This window comes from Aptenodytes forsteri, unplaced genomic scaffold (assembly GCF_000699145.1).
Source record: "Aptenodytes forsteri isolate BGI_AS27 unplaced genomic scaffold, ASM69914v1 Scaffold166, whole genome shotgun sequence".
In the NCBI taxonomy this organism is placed as follows: domain Eukaryota; kingdom Metazoa; phylum Chordata; class Aves; order Sphenisciformes; family Spheniscidae; genus Aptenodytes; species Aptenodytes forsteri.
In genome coordinates this window covers 8,207,127-8,224,456 of record NW_008796110.1, presented here as the reverse complement: position 1 = coordinate 8,224,456, position 17,330 = coordinate 8,207,127, and the positions used below count along the sequence as shown (strand labels likewise).

The 17,330-nt window shown below is 35.8% G+C and overlaps 1 protein-coding gene across 2 annotated transcripts in view; it reads left to right on the top strand.

Moving 5' to 3' along the window:
* FOXP2 (forkhead box P2) overlaps positions 1-17,330 on the top strand; it is a 380,382-nt gene that overhangs the window by 101,973 nt on the left and 261,079 nt on the right. The window lies entirely within an intron of this gene.

The window sequence follows — 17,330 nt, the reverse complement described above, 5'->3', positions numbered from 1 at the left end:
TGAATGCTTATCATTGTCTTACATTTGATGTTCCTGATCCTTTAGCAATTAAATTCTTTTCAGTTTTCTCTCTCTGTCTCTTTTTTCCTTCTTTATTTTTTTTGGTGGGGAGAATTTCACTTCAGTTTTTTCTAGAAGACTGGGAAATGAGTAAGATGATAGTATCATGTGTACTAGGGAAATGCAGAAAGTTACAGGAGAGAGACTATTTGCTAAAATTTTAGAATTCATTTAAATTAACCTAACTTGACTTAACTTGCTTTCCTTTGGAAAACAAAGTCAGGTTTTATTAAAAAAAACCCACAATATTTTCATCCCTCCAACTGGAAAGTTCCTATTCCAGTTCATATGATCTCCAGCTCTTTTAGAAAAAAATACAGGGATAGGTGTGATTGTCGTCCTGAGTCTAAACTAAGAAACCAGGTAACCTCTGTCTCCGTTCCATATGTTTTTGGGAGAGAAATCTGGGGAAATTTCTTTCTGGCCTTTTTCTACATCATAAAGAAGGAAAGAAGAAGAGAAAACAAACTCTTTTATGTAGGTGTTTTCACCTTCGGGAAGAAACAAGTAAGAAAACATATAATTAGTTCCTAAAGAGAGTCCCTCCTTTGCCATATGATGGCTACACTGCCTTAAGGTATGCTACACATAATGCACATGAAACAGTTTGGAGAACTGCATCAGTTCTCAAATATACACCGAACCTTTCTAAACCTGTCATGTTTGGCCATGACTTTAAACCAAGTCTATTTAACAAGTCTTTGTAAAAACAAGTTTTTAAGAGGACTTCAGTAATGTAATTGTTTTTCTGGTTCTGTAACTTTAGGGAAAAAAGATCTTCTTGGGAAAAGTAGGGGCACTTCAAGTTTTTTTTTCTTGTCACTACTTGGCAGATTATTAAATCTATGAAAATGAAATGTATTTGATTTTATTCTTGCTCTTACAGGCAATATTAATAAGATTGCTGTTCTTTTACACACTCAAGATTTTTTTCTTTGTATTTTATTTTCTTCTTTTTGCCATAGTTTAAGTATTAGGGCTGAAAAGTGGGGCAAAATGATCCTTTTATCTTTTAAACATGTACAGTCAGTGATTGTAACCATTTTCCCTAATCTGTTTCCATAGTTTGTTTCTACTTATTTCCTAGAGGCAGTATGGTGTGATTGTTCTGCCACAGTTCGTATTAGTTATTATGAATTTTGCAGTTTTCAGCTCAAGTCCTTTAATGTCTATTGTTAATAAAAGCAGCAGAGTTTCCCAGTTTGGGTAGAAGTTTTATAAGTGTGTGGCCATGTAATGGAGCGTATTTGAGTTGAATGCCTGATAGCTCATGATTTTCAGTTGGGACCAGTATCTTCCAGTTTGCGCATGAAAAAAATTCCTCCAAAAGTGCTATGTCTACACTTTTTTTTTTTTTTTTTACTTTGTTTAAAATAAGTCTGTGCTGTTCACTGTGGTGAAGACTTTGGAGTCTAAATTTGCAGAGTGTAGTTCATTTTCTCAGGGAGCAGCACATAGAAGTACTCTTCTTGCTACAGTAACAAATAGGAGTCACTGTGGGACAAAGGGAGATTTGCCCATTCAGGGTGTCATTGTGCAGAATAAGAGGCCAATAAACTGCCTTACATGAAGGACAAGTAGGATTGCTGGCTGATACTGCTATTCCATATGATGGGTGTTAACAGCAGTTGGAAGCCTGCCTATGTGAAGCCACTGAATTTAGGAAGCAGTGTCTTTCTTATCAGAATCTTGCATTTCTTGTAAAAAGCCGAAACCCTGGGACTTTCAGTAAAGATGTATATGGGAGGAGTAGTATAGTGTTAAATGTGTAAATGTGCTTTTGTTGTTTTGTACACACCGCTTCGGAACATTGGTATGTTTTCCCCTTTCCTGCCTGTGGTTCGCAGTTATGGCCACAAATCCAAACTTCTTAACAAGGAAATAGTGAATTAAAGTGTACTTCTTGTAAGTAGTCCTACAGAACTTGTGAGTATCAGCTCACATTTATTGTGGTGATGTTAGTGTATAAAATCAGAAGGTATCAGAGAGACCCTGCCATGAGTTACATAGGATGTGGAGGAAGAAAGAGAAGGAGGTACATATAGGCAGATGGAGAATGATAGGACTGCATTTAGTGCTGAAGGCCATCCCAGTGAGTGGTCTTTGGGCCCAGCCAGGTTGTGTGGAATGACTTGTGCCCATTTAGAAAAAGGCCAGCCTGTGGTTGAGCAGCCTGACACTACATGTCCTGCATGGAGCATGTGGCCTGGGTCTCTCTGAGCCAGGGCCTGTTCTCCACCCCCAAAGGAAAGCGGCACAGTGTCTTCTGTCCTTCTGTCTACACTCTTTCCCTTCACTGCCCATCCCCACTGGCCAAACGGAAGCCTCCACCATACTGTGTGTTGAGAGCAGTCCCTGCTTTGTGGAGACTCACAGCCTGTGGCTGAGCATTGCCTGGGACAGTGCTAGCTGACACTGGCCAGGATGAAATGGTAATGGGTAATTGCAGTATGATGCTTCAGCTTGTGCTGTTTTATAATATAAGTCTAGCTTTTGAATCAGGTATGCTACCACTGTGGCTTAAGGCAGAGTTTGTTTTTTGGGGGGAATTGTTGGTTCAGAGTGCCTGAAACAATGTGGCCATTGTCTTGCAGCACATGGGATTCTTGCAGAAGGATGCTGCAGGCTCCAGGTTTAGGGCACCAAGGATGACATGGTTCAGCTTCATGCTGTTGACCTGGAGCAGGCCCAGGAACCGGTTGTCCTTCTAATTGTGTCTGGATTTCTGCTTGAAAACAACTAGTTACCTTGCTTACTTTCTTCCAGAAGAAAGCCTAGAAATGAATTAATATACATGAAATGTGATGATCAAAGAAAGGACTTGGGAGGGTACCAGCTATTTTGTCATGTGAATGTGTCTTATGATTTTCATCATGTTAGTTCCATTATTTTTTTTCTGTTTGCTTTGTTTGCTGAAATTTAAGGGAGGGCCAGGGAGAAGAAACTAAGAGGTACGAGCTTAAGTTTTATGGGACGAAATTGTGAGGGATGTAAGAGAGAGTTGGACCAAATGTCCAACCAAAATAGGACAGAGTTGCTCCTGTAAAACCTACTGAAATTTATCTCAGGGAGCTGATGTTGCAGCTGCTGCTGCTTCTACAGATTCTTCTAACCATTTAGCCCGTCTGGGTTCCCCCTGCATGTTTCTTCTTTTTTTTTCCTACTAAAGATCTTCTAAGGGATCTCTCCTCTTTAATTCTGAGTTGGGAGGAGAGACTTGGAGGTTGGATTGCCCTGATTTGACTTCCTTTGCCTCATCCTGCAAGAGCCCCTGCTTGCCTGGTGTCACCTCTCCAGCAGCCGCTGTTGCCTTGCAGGTCAGGAATGCTCTCTCTGTGGTGGGCTGGAAGCAGAAACACCTGGGGAAGCTACAAATACTGTGGTATTTACCGAGGCCAGTTCTTGTCATGCTGTTTCAGTTAAACTAATGTGACTCTTACTTTTAGGACTTGCTTTTGTCTACATTTATAATTTGATATGATCTCCTGTCAGTGAAATGAGGATCATATATGTTCATTTCCTCTTTGAAACTGTGGAAACAGTCTGGCTTTCAGGCATATTTGCCATGTTATTTAGTTTGCCCAACTCAGACAACATATGTTGGGGTGTTTGTTTTATTTTGTTTTCAAGAAATGAGGACCATGTCCTCATCTGTGCTTATGAAGTGATTGAACCTGGTTGAAATACAATGAGTTTATTAAAATTTCTTTTTAATTCAGCAACATTCTCATTGGATTGAGCATTTAGTAATTGGACCACAATTTGACATCTCTAATCATCTCTAAATATGGTACTTAAAGAAGAGCCATTTTTTGTGAAAGTCAGGTGAGAAGACAAGTTCTCCTTTTTATAACTAAACATACATTTGTGTTAGAGTAGTTGCTCTAGCCTCACTGCAATTGGCTTGATGCTAGGAGCCTCAGCTGCTGCTGCCATCTAGAGATGGCGTGGAGGAAAATGGAGCAGGTTGGGTTCTTCATGGGTGTTGCAAAGGGCATGCCAGCACACTGCAGCTCAGAGGAGAAAACCAAAACAGGGGTCCTGTCCCTGTAGGTACAGAGTTTTGAAACATCCTCTTTATATTTTGGGTTAGATTTTCACAAGTTCACACAACATAATGCAATTGATCATTGCCTTGGTATGAATTCTGATGTTGGAGTTGAGAACAAGTGAAAAGAAGGTCTCCTCAGTAGCCATGGTTTTATATGTGAAGAACTGTTATATGCAGACCTAGTGCAAAGTTTGGAAAAATGAAATTACCTCATTGGCCTGGTTTTTTTCATATACTTGCAAGATTTTTGCATGGTTCCGTACAAGATAGATGCAGTTAGATCAGTGCATCTTGTATGGTTGTTATTAAACAAAGAATTTAAGTAGATGTAATTGCTGATTATTGGTTATTACACAGTTGAAATATTCACTCATTGCTATTTAGGCCAACCGCTCTTCTGTAGTTTATTTTACATCGAACATTTCTGGTCAGTTCCAGAGCTTGTATATTCCCTAACTGATTATACCATTTTGTCTGTAAGCCCAATCTTTCACTGTCCTCTTTTTTATTGTATCTTTCGTCTGGTCATTGGTCTACGGTTTGCTTGGCCTGCTGTGGCTATTCACTGGGATAGGAATCCAAGTAGTAGCTTTGATTAGCACAGGTTCTGCTGTGCTGTGTGCTGTAGGAAAGCAAAGAGATTGACCTCTTCCCTTAAGAAGATTTACAGTCCTTTGGGACTCCAGCTACTCTGGGGCTTTACAGTACACTGGGACTTGAGCTAAGCATAAGTGATGTCTCACCAAATGTGTACGAAGGTACAGGAGACCTCCTTTTCCAGACAGTGGTACTTCTGTATGTTTTTGTGTTTCTGTGTTGTGATTCTGTCCTGTCATGTGGTAATATTTCGTTCCTTTTCATATCCAATTTGCTATCCAGGAGCACACTTAGGGATGTTTGAATATTATTATGAGGGCTATTCCATCCCATTTAATCTGAGATTTTCATAATTTTTCTTCTAGTTGAGAAATTTTGTGTTGTGCTGCTGATGTTTTTAGTCTTCCTTGTGGTCTTTTTTTAAAACAATAATGTCTATGTTTACATTGGCGGTTTTCAGTATTTTCCAATTTATTACAAACTGCTGATTTTGGTGCTGGTATTCACATTCATTTCCAGATCATTAAGGATCTCAGATAAGAGTACTACTAACTGGATGTTGTGATATATCAGTAAACGTCTTTTCCACCCTCTGCTTTCTGTCATGTGTCATTAGTCTGTTTGTTCATAGCCAGTCATACTCTGATCAATGTGAGTGTCGCATAAAATTTTGCACTAGTTTAAGATCCCACAAAGGTAGTATTTGAGTATATGAGGACTTCCGCGTAGTCATAGATTTATTCTTTATCATATACTTAATTTTTCTACATTATTTTAAGTTTAATCATGCCTTTAACATTCTGGTTTTGTTTATGAGAGAGAGCATATGAAAGGTTCTCTGGGATTTTTTACTATTGGAATACAAGCTTGTGTTCTGCATAAGCCAGGGCATTTTGGGGTGAGACTTTATTTTGTTTACCCAGCAGATATTTGGGTAAATGAAGGTATCCTCTGAATACAATGCCTTCAGTTTCAATGAAGTATTAATATTCTTGGAAGGTTTTTAGTTTTCCTACCTGGTCTTCTGATCTTCAGTAGACACTCATTTTCATTTTCAAATAATTCTAGTTTCTTACTCAGAGGAGATCACTGCTACAAAATTTTACTATGCCCACTTCTTTTATTATGTATGCTTAAATTTTCAAATTACGTTGTTTTGCAATGTAAATATGATACTTTTAGTGGGTAATGTTACAGACTGCACCTCTTCTTGTGCTTTATGAAACAGATGGGTACAATTCAGACAGTAACTGTACTGACTGATCTGGTATCGAATTCCTTATGACCAGATATCTACATGGCTTTAACATCAATATGAATGGTAGCTGGGTTATCATGTGTTCCCATAGCCACCATAGAATAGCTGCATCTTTGTCTTAAAAGATAATGGTGACTGTACCCTGGAGCTGCTTTTAGAATGGGATTGCAGGAGTGTGTAATAGGCAATCAAATTTCATACAGAAAGGCAGTTATTTTATTCAAGCTAAAGCCATTGCTTACAGATTTTCTTCATCTGGCTGGCAGATCAGTTAGGATAGTTCACTGAAGATTAAGGTGACTACTGAAGTTTTAAAAGGCTGTTCTATCCATAGACATTTTGTAATTAATTTCAGTGCTAAAGAAGGGAGTATTTTTTCTCATCTTGAGTGTCTCTGGGTTCAAACTGCAGTCATTGGATTTTCATGTGGTGAAGTGAAGAACTTTCTGTTTATCACATGCTTTTAACCTTCCTGTTGAGAACCTGAATAGAGGAGTACTCCTGGAGTTCAATATGTAAGAAATGTTTGCATGTTATCTGGATTGTCTTTTAAACTCTTCCAATTTACGATGAACATTAGAATTGATCTCAGTGTTCTGCAATGGTTGTGTTACCTTGGGATTTAAAAAAGCGTAACCTTCCTTCTCCCATTCTTTATGCTGTCAGGGGTCTTTGCCCGTTTGACCAGTGTGCCATGGGACTTAGCTATGCATCGTAACTCCAAGTCCGTAATTTTTTAAAGATACCATGTTTCATCTTCTGAATATGGACTTCTTTCTTTGTAGCTAGAAGTACAGCTTTACACATGTGGTGGTAGGAAAAGTATTCCTTTTAAGTAGAGCATTTTCAGAGATTCAGATTGTTTTATTCTAGTAGCTGGCTCTCCTCATTATTGTTTGCTGTGTTGTCAGCAAACGTCATCAGTAATGAATTTGCATTTTCTTGAAGGTCGTTGATAAAAGTGTGAAACAGTATGGGACCAGTAACGTATCACAGCAGATCTCTCTTACAAATGCCCTTAATATAACTCCCTGTTTGCAATTACATTCTGAGACTTACTGATTTGCCTGTTTCTAATCCATTCTAATCCATAACATATTTTTGATGTTAATTTTGTATCATTCTTGCTTTGAAGTCCTAGAGTGGTGCTCTGCAAGCTAATACACAGAAAGTATTTTTCACTGAAGTCAAGTGGGATAGTTTGCTGAAAACCAGGTGTAAGTAAAAGATGGCAGTAGATTATACGCCTGAATATTTTGTTCGAACACAGTGATGAGTTTTTATTGCTATAAGCAAAGTTACTCTAAAAATTCCTAACTTTTATATTTGAGAAGCATGATGCTGTATTGATATATATTAAAAAAATGGAGATGTATTTAGAGAAAATGGTTTCCGATTTTATATAAATTAGAAAATTCATATAATTTTCTAAATTAAGAGGAACAATTTTTCTAGATTTAAGTTAGTTGTAGAAGAATTTGATTTGAGAAGAGCTGTTATTGAATGTTTGAAATAAACTTGGCATACTAACTGCAACTTTAAAAATTAACAATATATAAAAGTATTTTGAGCACAGTGTGTGATACAATTTCTTATGAGGTACTTACAGTAAGAGATATTGGAGAACTTTACATACACTCTTAATATACTGTCATTGAAGTTCACAGTAAAGTTCAGCTCCTGTTTCTTCTTATTATAACTATTAATAGTAATTAATATTACTAACTAATTAATAGTGATATTAATAGTCCGGGAGTTGGACTCGATGATCCTTATGGGTCCCTTCCAACCTGATATATTCAGTGATTCTATTGCTTTTAAATATAGTTGTGTTTTGGGGGCTGGTTGTTTGCTTTTGTTTTTTTGTTTTTTTTTTTAAACAGATGGTTTGTAATTGTGCAAACTTGTGGCAAAATACGTGGCTGTATTTTGTTTCCTGGTATATGTGGTATTTATGACTCCTGGTAGGCTTTTGCATCGGTACTGATACAGGATTAATATGAAAGCAGCTCTATTCTTAGCTCATATTTAATTCTCTGATATTGAGCTGTGGTACTATGGATTATTTCAACTCCGTGTAGTGTTTCAAGTGTAAGCTAGACTTTATTGCCAGGTGGCAGGAATGAGGCGTATAAACATTTTATGGGCAACAGATGCAGATAAATGGAGGCATTTTTCTATCTATCTCATGCGCTGTATACTTGTTTGGCTAAGAGATACAGCCTTTAGTAATTCCTCTATGCTGACCGATATTGGACAATTAAAAGCATATAAATTACTACAAGAGTAATTACTGCAAAGAGAGAATAATCATAACTTCCTACGCATAAAATACAAAGTTGCTTCTCAAAAGCATTGCAGTGAAAGTTTTTCTTCTACATTGCAGAAGAAAAGCATAGAAGAGTGAGGAGTAGCAGGAAAAAACCTCTTGGGTCTCCTGGTCTATTCAATTACTAAATTACAGGTAGTCCATTTTATTTATATTTATATTTATATTTATATTTATATTAAAAGGTTATCCCAATTGCATGAGATTTTCAGAATACTGTTATTTTAGAAGTTAAATATGTAATAGAGATACAAAAGTAGTTGGCTGTTCGTTACCAATATATCTTCATTGGCTTTTGAGGGAAAGATAGAAGCTATAACCTATTTTGCTTGGATATACTTTCTCCCCAGATATTCTCCCCAGATAAAACAAACCTGCTATAGTCCTTAGATTTATAAAGTAGTTGCACAAAGCCTGATACTTAGCTCAGTTACAGCTATCATATTCAGGCCCCTAAAGTCCACAGAGTTGTATCAGAGTCAGTGAGAAGAGAATCAAGTCCATAAAGTACCTTGGCTGTACTGTCTGGTGTTTTTTCTGCTGCTGAGGCTCTTCTTAGTTAAAGAAAGCTTTCGGATTGAGGAAAACAGATGGGTATCATTTGGGAAAGATAGAAATGAAATAATATATTCTGATACATTTTATTGAAATAAAATGAGATGACATACAGTGCAAAGTCGTGGTCATTCTTTTAATGAATAGTACTAGAGTTTAAAAATTCTGCCTAAGAATACAATTTCTGTGTAAGTGGGCTTAATATAATATTTTTGCAACTAGATTGCCTTACTTTTTTTTTTTTTTAAGATTTCTGTAAAAACAAACTAAAGTGAAATTCGATAAACCTCAGCCCTGAAATTATTTTTAAACAAAGTTTCGCTGGTGACAGCTTATTTTCTTAAGTAAGCAGATTCCATATGTGGTATTAAGTAAATCATTTTGTGATTTGATAGTGGTGTATTGGGGTGAGACATCCTGTAATGTAACTATGTCTGAAGTTATTTACTGTTTTTCCTCTGCCAAATTGTGATTGTTTAGTCTGCTAACACTTGTACTAAAGGTTTTTCTGGGTAGTGGTTAGCAGTTGTTTTCAAAGCAAATGTTAAATCTAAGAAGACATTCCTTTAAAAAAAATCCTGTTCTGGCAGAGGAACTTGATTTGTGTTCTTGTTCAGTGTCCCTTTACTGTTTTTAGTATGGCTGTTGAAATCTATACCTTATATGATCTCATTGTACTGCCTGCATTTCATTAATGAGTGACTCTGTTTAGGGCTTGGGGAGTGAAATATTTTTCATATGACACTACCCAATATGAGTGCAGTGCACCAGCTGCAAAAACCACAGACCATCTGATTTTGCGGCTTTTGAGGGTGTGAAAAGTTCAATTGCTTATACTAGGGCTTATATCTGTATATTATACCATATGGAAACGGAACTACTGTAGACTTGGAAGAAAAAAGAGAAAACCAAGTTCTTTAGCCATGGTTCAAATAAAGATGAAAAATATGTATCTCGCAATGTGAATGAATTAACATTACTATATGGCATTAAAATATTTTTGAAAGAATATAATAATGTATATTACAAATTTTGCCACATAATATTATTTTTAAAGAAAGATAGCAAATGTGGAAATTGTAAAATAAGTTTGTGTTTTTGGTGATTAAAGCTTAGTGTGCTCCTGAAAGTAGTGGCTTCATAACTGCTTCATCAAGATAACGTTACTGATACTTAAATATGTTTACCCTTCTGTATTGAGATTGCTTCTGTCCTTTCCTCATCTAGAAAGAGAGAAAGCAGTTCTTTAGAGTTTGGCTGGGCACTGTCTAGGTTATCCAGAATGCAAGCTAAAAATACTTTAAAAAATGGTATTTCAGTCATAACTGAGGAATTTTTAAAGAAGTTTTGAATTGACTAAGTCAAAACACGAACAGTCATGCTAGTTGTCACTGTCCTGTGATTCCTCCTTCTGTAGAATCAAAGTATAAGCAACTATCTGTGGATCTGTGGAATAATATGTTAGACACATTTGCAAATAGTTTAAGGTTGCTCTTTTAAATGACCAAGTAAAAGAAATCAAAAGAAATGGAAAGGTTTTCACCAGTCTTAAATGCTATAATCAGTTTTCTATGTGTTCTTTAATACAGTGAGGTTTATCAACAGTAGAATGGGTTGCAAAAGTAAATCCTTTCATTTTGCATAAAGCCATAGCAAGACTAAACACCAATATTCTGGTTAGGAATTGATCAGCTGGTAGTCAGTATATTACTATTTCATGTTACATATGAGGTTAGCACACTAGTTAGCAGTTTCAGATTAATCTGAGGAGTGTGTGTGTGTTTTCTGCAATAGGTATGCCTGAGATTTCAGAAGGGGAAAAGGTAAGAAGCATTTGAGTGTTTCTAATGAAAAAGCACCAATCTTTGCTCATAAGCACATCAGCAGGATTTTATTCACAATATATCAGCAATTTTGAGTAGCATTTTGAACTGTTCTGTGAAAGCAACAGAGAAGCAAACAGTAAAAACTAACCCGTTGATGACAAACACACACTTCCCAACTTCTGCTGTTTGGGTCGTTCAATCAAGGAACACAGTAAATTTCATGATTTATACCCTGAACCAGATAGTACTGAATAAGAAGTTCCAAATAGCAAAAATAACAGCAACTGGTACGTGACCAAGTCCTAATCTGAATTTTGTTTGAACAGATAGGTCCAAATGATGAAGAGTTTTGTAAAATGTCATTCCTTTCTGTGAATAAAGCATAAACACAAAGTAATGCTAAAGTTGTTGTACACTTCATTCACTGTGACTCATCCTTCCAAGCTCTATATATAGGTTCTGCCATCACTGAGAAAGTGCTTTTTGTTGACAATAAGCCTCAACAACAGGTCTCTCTGAACCACTGTTGAATACTGCTTAACTGCTAGCGATGGAGCAGCTATTCAGAGTGTGGTTGAAAACCATGACTGAGAACTGATTCCACTCTTAATGAGGATCAGATGTAAGAGTAAGTATATGAGTATTGTAGCAATACATATTGCCAACAGAGAAAGAAAGAAAACAGAAAAGAAAGCTTTTAGCTCTTGCAATGTCAGTTAAAAAATTTTGTGATATTTAAATAGTTCCATGAAATCACAATTTGGCCACTTCAAATTTTGATATTTGGCTTTTATGTATTAGGAGGGCTTTTAAAATACATACTCTTTATTCTTTTAATCTGATTTTTGGGCTCTGAACCTTTTAGGTTTTAGGCTTTTAAACTTTTAATCTGTACCCATGAGAACTGGAAATTTATATTTAAAAAAATAAAAGGGGAATTCTTGTAAAATTTCTAGATTCCAACAGTTGAAGCTTTAAGGAAAATACCAAACATTGTGCGATTTCAAATAAAGCCCTAAGTATCATATCCAAAGTTACGCTATGCAAAGCAAAATCAGTTTATGTACATCAATAGGTAAAATGGTCTGGCTTTTGAAATTGCTTGGAGTCTTTTGCTAGTGAGTTCATTGAAGCCTGAGTTTTATTCTCTTCTTAATCATTTTACTTTTACTGTCATATCCAGAGGTAATCTGCTTGTCCCATGTCTCTGAATCTGCACCTCTAAATGGAAATGTTTCCTTCATTTGATCAGTGGTGAATCAGTTTAGGGAAGAGAGGTTGGGCTATCGAGCTAATCCTCAAAGAGGCAGCATAGTTGTTATAAAACTGAAATTATTCTTCCTTTTCACATATTGAAGCTAAGGAGGTTGAAGTTCATTGATCAGGACTCAAAGCCATCAAAGTTTGTGAGATGTAGAAGGCTAAAACAAGGTGTTTGTAATACAAGTAATTATAAATGGCACTTAAAATGACCGATTATTCTTACCTTGATGAAATCCCGGTCTGATGGTGTTGGGAATTCTGCAGCTAAAGATTACTCTGTTAGTTACTTAAATCTATACTACTACTCCAATGTAATTTTTACCCCAAATTGGATCTCTCTAGAGTCAAAAAACATACTGAAATTTTGATCTCGTGTGCTAAGAGAATTGATAAAATACAGAATTTTTAATTTTTCTAGCCTTTAGGAGTAACGTGGAAAACTAAAATGTTCAAATAAAGCCTTTGAAAAGGGATATAATACCTCCAGCAAACAATTTCTGCAGAAGTTTTGAATTGATATAAGTAATTCATTTTTAAGTTTTCCATATCTTCATTTTCATTGAGTTGAGTGATTGAGTTATGAATAATAATTTTTGGGGTTTGCCTTTTTTAAAATAATGTTTTCATGTACCACACTTATATTTTGTAGATGCTAAATAATGGGAAAAATAAGTATGCAAAAAACTTTTGGACATTAGGAAAAAATTCATTACTGGATTTTCTTTTCCATTTTTTTAAAAGCATGAAGAACATCATAATTTTAGACCTTCATAGACCTCTTTTAAAATCAATAGCAATTCTTTTTAGCTTTGGTTAAAAAAATTAACTCTTTCATTAAAAACACTTTAACATGTTAGAAAAAGATACAAAGTAAAAATAAGGCAGCTAGGAACCTTGTTTGCAATGTTAAGATTAACTATTAATAACATTTTCAGTAAAGTAGAGTAGGTAATGTGAATACAAATCCCAAATTCTGGGTTCTGTTTCTGAATGATGAATGAATAAATGTCAGCAATTTGGTTGCACTTTATTATCCACTTTTCTAAATTACAACCAAATACATTGAAGTAGCAGGTTCACTAAGTTCAAGTTAGTATTTCATAGCTGTAAATCAGACTAAAAATGTACGTGTTGAATTCATTGCTTTCCCACAAATAATTTATTTTATGACAATAATATCACATTAACTTATAGATAATCTTATTTTTGAGGCATTCAAAAATCTTTTGCCCATACATGTCACTAATCTAGCATCACCTTAGTATAAGTTGTTTTGTTCTGTGATCAGATGCTCTTTACTTTTATTATACACCCCAACTTCATTCTAGGAGAATAAAACAAAATGACATGTCGATATCATTGCCTACTTTCTTAAATTATTTGCAATATCCACTTTGTTATAATTTTAGATCATTTTGTAATTATTGTTTTAATTTTAGTTTGTATGAGGAGTGCACTTTTGAGGCACATCTCCCAATCATCGCTGCTACAATGTCTGGGTTTACATTGGAGAGCTGCCTTGCCTTGTGTAGATTGGATGCCTTTAGATAAAAGTAAACTGAAAGACGCTCTCCAAGAGCACATCAAGTGGGTTCGGGTTCCATCATCCCGAGAACATTCAAGACAATGGGCCAGACTGAAGTAAAGTCCACCAAGGGATATATAAAGTGGATGATGAACCTGCAGTATGGGTCATGTTGGTCCGCTCTTGTTGCTTTGTCTACTTGTTAACATGAACATAATTTATGAAAATGTCAGTGATTGCTTGAGATGTGTTTTTCATGAAGTGGTGACTTTCCTCTCATATATTCATGCAATAACAGAAGCTTCTATTTCAGCCAAAATAATACATATATTGCAAGTAACCCTATTTTTAAAGACTTTGCTAAGGTTATAAAATAATGCTCAAAAATGTGGGCATGTAGTTAGTGCAGTCCTGATTTAGTCCTTCTGTGCGTACAAGCTGTGATTCAGTCACGTTATATATAGTTCTGCAGGGCTCCTTGCTTTGTTCAGTTCTCACAACATTTAGTGACCATTTAATAAGAAGCTACCCAGTAATTTAGTTCAGTATCAGAAATGTTTGACAGTTTCCCTTGTTTATGGCACATCATTCAAGCTGTTCGGATGAGCTTTCCTACATTACTGTTCTCTGTAGTTTGTGAATGCTTTCTAAACATTTCCAGAATCATTTTCACAATCATTTGAGGTATGCATTGGTATTATTTGTGTTCTGTGAATGGCAAACTAAGACACAGGGGAATCTGTGATCTTATTTTTTTGGAGTACTGAGTGTTACAAAAACTTTGTTTGTCCAGCACACCGCTTTCATTGACGTTCTGTCATGTCAAGCACATCAGGCTGACAATTAGACTCCTCAGAAAGGGAAGCATAAATTGATATCAGCCGGGGGGGGGTGGTGGTGGTGGTGTTTAAACACTTATTTAGTATCACACAAAAACTCTGTGATAAAGGTGGAGTTAGTCCCGTACTCCAGAAGGCCACTAAACCGACTTCAGTATGTGTGCTTCTCTGTAGGAGTGAGTGGTTGCGCAGGGTCAAAGCAGAGACCCATCCCTCCCCGTAGTCTGTCACCAATAATGGCCAATAGCATACGCTAGGGAAGAGAAAATGAGCATGTCAAACAGGAGGAATATTTTCACAACTCAAGGACTTCCTGAGCCAGAGGAGGTGCTTAATATCAATTTATATTGATGATTTTTCCCCCCATAATTTTATCGTAGTTTGTTTTTCGTGTGGGTTTTTTTGGTGTTTTTTTTTGTTTGGTGGTTTTTTGTTTTTTTTTGTTTTTTTTGTTTGTTTTTTTTTTTTTAATTCAGGTGATCTCTAGCATCCACAGCATCTTGTATCAAGGAATTACATGATTGAATCCATGCTTTGTAAGGAACCACCTGCTTTGGTGTGTTTTGAACCCAACATTTAGGGGTGAACAGGAATTATTAACTGATTTAACTCAGATACATAGATAATTTTAACAGACTTTTGTCTGTCTAGGAATTACATCTTTTTGCCAAATAGCATGACTGAATAGCAAACCTCCTTCTGTCTCTTCCCATTTAAACGTTAATTAGCTTTTGAACTCTGCTAAGTTCATACGTAACTATTTTGATTTATCCTTTCTTTTTAGACAGACAAAGATAGGAAAAATACTACTTTATATACCTGTTAAACTTCACCATATAAAGGACAAACAAATGAACAAGGAATACATTAATAAATATTAGTTAGATAACAGAAGAATCATGAAGAATAAGAATAAGTCAAGTATCATCCAAATGTATTGTCGAAGGAGGGCAATTTGTCAGAAACAAGTATCAGAAACTGACTTTACGAAACCTAAGGTGGGATTCATGTCACCTAGCTTCAGATGCCCATAGTGTAGATATGTAGATCTGAGAACATCATCTAGACACTCATTATAGTCAATGGAAAGAAACAGACATTTATAAAGAAGGACTGATCTCAGCCTGAGACAGATGTCTAAACAGGTTTTGGTGAGTCAGGATGTAAAAGAGCTTATAGCTCTTTGAGCTAGGTTATGACATGGCTGCCTACATTATGTTTAGAGTGATAACTCTCATTCCCTAAAGCACAGAGAACAGAATTACTTTGGTTTAAGGAGGTTTTTTTCTATTCATCACTTTTCATCTTATAACTCTTGTGAACTTATATGCTATTTTGATGGTATATTCTGATTTGATTTAGAAATCTGTTCAACTTGTTGCATAGCTTATCTACACAAAACATTACACTTGCATCATTGCTTTATAACGAACATATAGGTGCTCAAATAATTCAGCTTTAGATCTTTACTTGTGTGTTAGAGCTGTGTTTCATATCCAATTAAAAACCAAAATGGAAAAATGTACATAGATTCATAGTGGCATATAGGTGGGGTATATTAATTGAGCTAATTTGTGTCTGAAATACTAGGTTAATCATATTTGTTATGCTTGTAATGCTTGTAAATCAGAAAATAATTGCTTAATTGTAAATTACATATTGATTAAAGCTCACGTGTGATTTCGAAGGACGACTATATGTAGGTTTGCATAGTATACCCTTCTACTGGAAAACAGTCATTTCTTCTAGACTTTGGAATGAATGTTTCCAACAGATGCTTACAGCATTTTTACTATTTTACTATTCTTTTACCTTTTACTATTCTTCTCTCAGATGTTTTCACAAGTTATTTACAAAATAAGAACAAATGGTATTTTTTAATTCCAGTGTAAGAATTCAAAGTAAATACAAGCCTTTGTGAATATCTACTTTTTAGAATGAGCTAGAAACTACAAAAATCACAGCTCTGAAATGAATGTTTTGCTTTCAGGTAGACTAGCAAGAAATTCTATATTGCTACTCTTTTTCTTTAAAGGAAAATTGAAATTACTGTTAAACAGGAATTCCCTTTTCAATGTTATGCTAGTGGATTACGTTGAAAATAGGTTTATTTTTCAAAGTGTACATTGATCTTAAACAATGCCAAATTACATACCCAAAAAGTATGAATATTGTTGCATTCTTTTTGCATTATGGTTAAAGAAAATCCAAAGTTTTTAACAGATCTTATCTTTTCACATAGGGATAATTTTGTACTGATTGGCAATTTCAGCCTGATTTAAGAACAGAATAAAGAACACAAAAACACCCCTTTTTCATGGAGAGTTTTTACTTAACAGCCAAGAATACAATATCAATGTTATTGCCAAATAATGTAAGTGCAACTATAAGTCCATAAAATGTATCATCTACAAAAAGTAAATTCTGAGCCAAATTCAGTCTTCTAATTTAGGAATTAAATCTCTGACGGTATGTTATTTCTGATAATTAATATCATGCTTAGAGTGAGTGACAGTATTTTTTTCAGATGATTGATTAGGAATTCTGTTGATTTAATACTGTGGTGTTCCTAATTAATAATTTATGTAACGATACAAGACTAACCAGGGAACTTAATCGGGGAAAATCCATAACAATATTGCCCAAATCAAAATACGTCAGGAGTAGATACCGAATGGAGGCATTGGGACTGTGGTGTCCCAGGGAGTGTGAAAGAATGTGTGTTGCGATTATGCTGGATGTTGTGGTTTAACCTCAGCCGGCAACTAAGCACCACCCAGCCGCTCGCTCACTCCCCCCCAGTGGGATGGGGGAGAGAATCGGAAGGGTAAAAGTGAGAAAAACTTGTGGGTTGAGATAAAGACAGTTTAATAGGCAAAGCAAAAGCCGCGCATGCAAGCAAAGCAAAACAAGGAATTCATTCACTCCTTCCCATGGGCAGGCAGGTGTTCAGCCATCTCCAGGAAAGCAGGGCTCCATCACGCCTAATGGTGACTTGGGAAGACAAACGCCATCACTCCAAACGCG